We start from the raw sequence: 6,000 nt of genomic DNA, 5'->3' as shown, positions 1-6,000 counted from the left end.
TTTCCCACTAGAATTTTGCACTTATGTTTCTTCTGCTTTGACAGATAGTGTGACTCTGGGAAAGTAAGATGACCGCTTTGCTCTGCTTCCGTTTCTGTCGTTGTAAAAATAGGTGTAGCATTCCTGGCCTTTCGAGCTGTGTGACCTCAGGAAGGCCAATCCCTTTATCTCTCCCGGTCTTGAATTCCTCCCGTGGAGAGAATAACTCCTAAACAGCCAAACCCAGTCTTACTGGCAGGATCCAGAGTGTCCATGGTGTAAAAAGAGCCATGTAAACTGAAAAGTGCCACTGTGGCCGCTGCCTGGCCTCTTTCTGCCATGGGTTCTGGTTGGCATTGATTCAGATCTGTGGCCCCTACAGCACTTGGCATAAGGTGGGAGATCAGTAGAAGAGAAGCAGGGAGATTCTCGTGTGTATTTGACTGCTCTTTTTTATTGTATATTTCTTTATAATTTTACATAGATATTTGTTTAATGAATGCCCGGCTGGGATGAAAACTTTCAGAGGAAAGGCACCAGGCTGACTTTGGTCATCTTTGTGTCCCCCAGCGTATAGCCTCGACTTGGCACACCCTAAAAAAAAAATCAGTAAATATTTGTGGCTTTAATGGAGGAGTGAATGAGTGGCTACCTGAATAAATTCCTGACGAGGGCAACCTCTGTGGTACACAGGGTGGACCCAGGTGAAGAGATATTTACAGGAATCTTTACCATCCCTGATCCTCACAGAATCACATGTGTCACACGTGTCCAGCCTTGTCTGGGTGCCCAGGGTCATGCATCCTATGTGGTGTTGTTTAGTCGCTCAGTCGTGTCCAACTCTTTTGCAACCCCATGGACTGTAGCCCGCCAGGCTCCCCTGTCCATGGGATTCCCATGGCGAGAATACTTGAGTGGGCTGCCATTTCCTTCTCCAGGGGATAGTCCCCATCCAGGGATTGAACCCGTGTCTCCTGCATTGGCAGGCAGGAGCCACCAGTAAGCCACTTGGGAAACCCCACACACAGTTCATGTACTCACTGCCAACTGGTGAGAAATCATAGACGTGTCTGCCTGGCTACTCCTACCAGCCCTCAGACCAACATCCCCTGTATAAACTCCCTGATTATCACTCTCCACCCCATGTTGCCATAAAATCACGACATCACTTCATGGTATTCGGGTCCCCCACACGCCCAGTACAGTGCCTGTCAAAAACAGATGTTTTGAATCAATAAAGATGATCTTTTCTAAGCGTTGATGTATGGAATACTACTTAGAATTCCATTAAAACATGCTGGGTCAGGTAAAAAAAAAAAGATTCAAGTTCATATTCAAAAAGCAAAAAATTAACAGCTGCAGTGTATATTTTAGTCAAGTGCTTTGGATTTGTGGAAGGGGTTTCTTTCTATAAATATAATTATTAGTCACCATGAGTATACTAATAATGGGGGGGATGGCACAAAACCGAGCCTCCACAGCAGGCTGGGCTGTGTAGCGCTGGGTATTCCCTCTGCTGACGTGCTTCACTAGTTGACTAACAGACCTTATTCCCTGGCCGAGCCGATCAAATCCTGCCAACGCCAGCTTCCTGACGTGGAGGGGGAGCAGGAGCAAGCGCCGTGGGGTCCTGGGGGAAAAGCAGCCTGTGTTTGTTGCTGCTTTGACAGTTGAGGCTCCGAGAGGGGCTGGCAAACAATGGGAAATGAAACATTTGAGTGGTTGCAAAAAATTCCGTGGGAAATCCCCCCTGGTGGTATTTATGTGCGCTAGCAGTGACAAGGGGAGCTCGGGGCTTTCGATTTCAAGGGTTCCTGGGCAGACCACAATAGCGTGCTGACATGGCGGTCCCCAGAAACAGCTCTTCTGGGGCTGCACAAGCCTGACCCTGGTCTGTCCAGCTAAGGTTTGGCCACGCGCGTGGAGCTGGCTGTGAGCTTGTCAAGCGCTCATCCACGGTTTCAGAGCGCAGGCCTCCCTACTTTCTTCTCTAAGACAAATCCCTCTCAACTCTTCCTCTAGATTTTCCCTGGCCTCAAGAGCCTGGGGGGAAGAAGGGAAGTGGGGAAGAGGGTGGGTTATATGATTGGTAGGGTTTCCCTTGGGCTCAGCCCCACCTGCATAATTGTGGGAAACTTAGTCCCCTGCAGACCCCTTCCCCACCATCTAATTGAAAAAAGTCCAAAATTGAGGCCTTATATACATTCCCCTGGCATTTTCCTATTAATATCTGGCTTCCTGCTTTCTCCTTTCCTGCTTATAATGGACATTTATTTGTCTTCTGCTTCTCCTCTCGACCCTCATTTAGAGAATAAAGCGAACTGATAATAGCCAACTTTTGTTTTGCTTTCCTGAGAACTAGAGAGTATTCAAAATCCTTAACCACCCTTGCCGATGTCTTGCTGTAATGGCATACATGTGTTTATAGATCCACTTAGAGGTATGGTGGAGGTGGGGCTTCCCTGGTGGCTCAGACAGTAAAGAATCCGCCTGCGATGCAGGAAACCTGGGTTTGATACCTGGGCGGGGAAGATCCTCTGGAGAAGGGAACAGCTACCCACACCAATCTTCTTGCCTGGAGGATCCCATGGACAGAGGAGCCTGGCAGACTACAGTCCATGGGGTCACAAAGGGTTGCACAGAAATGAGCAACTTTCACTTCACAGGGGTGAGGTGTATGGATTTTTAGAGACACTTAGTAGATGAGAAAACTGAAACTTAAGGGGGATTAAAAAAAAACTTGCCCATTGTATTAGTCAGGAGGTTTCAGTTGCAAAATGACAAACTCCTAACTTGAATGGACTTAAGCCAGATCAAAAGTAACTGAGAAGTAAGGGCTGTGTGGGTTTCAGTAATGGCAGGACCCAGGCCCTCCTTGAAGTCTTCAGGAATTTGCCTCTCCTGACCTCTTCAGCCCTGCTTTTCCCTGTTTTGGTTTCATTTTGAGATTGGCTCCCTCCACCTGTTTTACAGAGTCCGATGGAGGCTTTCTCCTGGTTGCCTCCTGGAAAAGTCCCTGGGTTGGGTCTGGTGGGTTCTGATAGGTTCAGCTGCCCATTGCTAAGCCAATGACTAGGGCAAAGGGGCTAGAGTGATCTGATTGCCCGGGTCTCAATTACATGCTCTCAATTACGCTGCTAAAGGTTGGCCAAGTCACAGGGACAGAGTAAGGGTGAGTGGTTCCCCCAGGGAACACCAGGGTGCTCTTACCAGAAGGAGAAATGGATGCTGGGTGGGCAGAAGGCCACGGTGTCCTGTACGCCCACATCACGCTGCCAGGCGCACAGGGCAGGCAGGCCTGCACACAGATCTGTGCTCCTCCGCGTTGCTGCAGACCACCTCGGGGACCCCCTCACCCTCTATCCAGCCCTGGGACTCTAGGCCCACTTCTATCCCAGGAATTCATTCCAGTTTTAAAAACGTGTACCTTGGGTGCTGCTGGAGGGAAGAAGACAGTGGTGGCGAGCCAGGAGGACTGCTGCCTGGGACTATAGGACACCTGCCCTCTCTCAGCTATGTCACAACTCTGTGTCCATTGGTATGTTTCATTCCCTTGAACACTGTTATTTAAATAAACAGCTTCTCATAGTTTCAAAGCTTGAAAATCAGTGATTTTTTTTTTTTTTTTTTTGCAAACTTTGCCCGCTCACTCATTCATAAATGAATAACAATAATATCCAGAAAGAGACAGGAGCCTAGCCAAGGCCACGCAGGCAGCAGCAAAGTGCAGGGTCTGAGAAATCACACCTCAGGGTTCCCGTGTCCTGCCCTTCCCACTTGCCGCCTTGTGGGTTGGCTAGAGGCCTGTGGACAGAGACCATCACATGCACTCCTTCCATGCCTCACTGACTGGTTAGCCAAGGAGGCAGAATGGAGCGGCTTCCCAGATCAGAGCAGAGAGAGAACTCCATGTGGCTTTTTCTCTGGTCTCTGGGTACAGGCAGCCACAGGGGACTCCCTCTATAGGTAAAATCCTGCCAGCATGGAGAACACCAGCCAGATTCTGCTACTCCTGCCTTGTCCTGGGAGCTTATGTCACCGTCCCAGAAGAACTTACATGAGTGAGCCATGCGCTTCTGTTTAAGATTTTTACAAACAACTTCTCTGCTCTGCCCTCCGTGTCTGGAAAGCTGGTCTCTGGGCTCCAGACCTGCTATGTGTTTCAGACCCACTACTCTGCAGCACCAGTCACTGCTAATCATCGTAGCTAACCTTTTTCAAGTGCTTACAGTCTTCTCGAGAGAAGGCAATGGCACCCCACTCCAGTACTCTTGCCTGGAAAAATCCCATGGACAGAGGAGCCTGGTAGGCTGCAGTCCATGGGGTCACGAAGAGTCGGACACGACTGAGCGACTTCACTTTTACTTTTCACTTTCCTGCATTGGAGAAGGAAATGGCAACCCACTCCAGTGTTCTTGCCTGGAGAATCCCAGGGACGGCGGAGCCTGATGGGCTGCCGTCTATGGGGTCGCACAGAGTCGGACACGACTGAAGCAACTTAGCAGCAGCAGCGGCAGCATAGTCTTCTCGAAAGTGTGTGCTAAGTTCTTGATGGGTATTGTTTCATCAAATCCTCCCAAGACCCTCTTCGTCTCCCCACCTGTAAAATAGGTGCTATTATTATTATTTTACAGGTGAGGAGATGAAGGTGCAGAGAGATGAATCTGTTTCTCCAGGGTGCTCAGCCAGCTTCAAACTAAAGCCATCAGAACCAAGAGCACGAGCTCATATACATGAGGTGCATGATGAATGCGTGGTCAAGGAAGAGGTAGTTGGAGCCGCACCTGTACGCAGACAGAAATTTCTCCGCTTCCGTTTCCCTTCTCTCCTACGCTCTCTTGCCTGGTGTCTCCAGCAAACACACACAGGGGATTCCAGGGAGAGAAGGCTCCCAAAGTGCAGGCAGATCATGGGTGGGTCGGGTAAAGAGAGGCACGTGGCCTCATTACTTAGACTACCTTGCGGCCACTTATTGAATTAGTGTGATTCTTAACATCTTCAGCTTGGACCTCCTCCAGGCCAGCCAGCTGGTGCATTCAGTACGACTCAGCTCGCCTTAACTCAATTAACAAAGCCGGACTGAGCTGAACTCAACAAGTATTTCTGAAGCACTGAGCTGGCTGCCAGGGGAGAAAAAACAAAGGAGGGCCAGACTCAAGACTGCCAGACTCAACCCTGACGGAGATGCCTTGAACTTCTAGCAGATAATGCGGTGCCGTATTTTCTAAGTACCACCTTTGCACTCCCCCTGTGCTATGAGTTACTTCCTAGCCTTCTTTAAATTAACTTTTAAGAAAATTAATTTCCTTCTTTAAACTTAGAGAAGTTATTTTTTAAAATTATCGAAGTGAAATTGACAGAACATAAAAACAACTATTTCAAAGTGAACAATTCAAGAGCATTTAGTACATTGCCAGTGTTGTGTAACCACTACTTCCATCTAGTTCCAAAACATTTCCATCCCTCCAATGTAAAAACCCTGCACCCATGAAGCAGTTTCTTCTCCTATCCACCTCCTCTTAACCGCTCGTAACCGTTAATCTGCTTTCTGTCCCTGTGGATTTGCCAGTTCTGGGTATTTCATATAAACAGAATCATACAACATGTGGTCTTTCGTGTCTGGTTCCCTTCACTCAGCATCATGTCTTTGAGGTTCATCTGTGTTGTAGCCTGTGTCAGTTCATCATTCCTTTTTATGGCTGAGTAATATTCTGTTGTCTGCGTCTATCACATTCTGTCTATTCATTCATCTGTGGATAGATATGTGAGCTGTTGCTACCTTTAGGCTATTGTGAATAGTGCTGCTAAACAAGTTTACCTCATTCATTCATTTGGATATAATTGACATATAACACTGTAAAAACACGAAACACTTCATGTATTTGCTCGTCATCCTTTCTCAGGGCCTGTTAAATCTTTTCTGTATGTTCCAATTTGGGGATATATGGTACCAAAGTGAATGCTGAATGTTTATTTTAAAAGGAAAACTTTAATTGAATAGATGTGTAACTATTATAAGTA

The 6,000-nt window shown here is 47.6% G+C and overlaps 1 long non-coding RNA gene and 1 pseudogene across 1 annotated transcript in view; both read right to left on the bottom strand.

Moving 5' to 3' along the window:
- Nucleotides 1–420: 420 nt before the first annotated feature.
- Nucleotides 421–6,000, bottom strand: part of LOC129629924 (uncharacterized) — a 56,021-nt gene continuing 50,441 nt past the window's right edge. The window contains exon 4 of the long non-coding RNA XR_008703386.1: nucleotides 421–573. This is a non-coding gene — a long non-coding RNA (uncharacterized LOC129629924). The remainder of the gene's footprint in view (nucleotides 574–6,000) is intronic.
- Nucleotides 5,838–5,933, bottom strand: LOC129630487 (uncharacterized; annotated as a pseudogene).

This window comes from Bubalus kerabau, chromosome 16, assembly GCF_029407905.1.
Source record: "Bubalus kerabau isolate K-KA32 ecotype Philippines breed swamp buffalo chromosome 16, PCC_UOA_SB_1v2, whole genome shotgun sequence".
NCBI lineage: Eukaryota > Metazoa > Chordata > Mammalia > Artiodactyla > Bovidae > Bubalus > Bubalus kerabau.
Note: the sequence above shows the minus strand (reverse complement) of the source record. Positions and strands in the feature narration are given on the sequence as shown.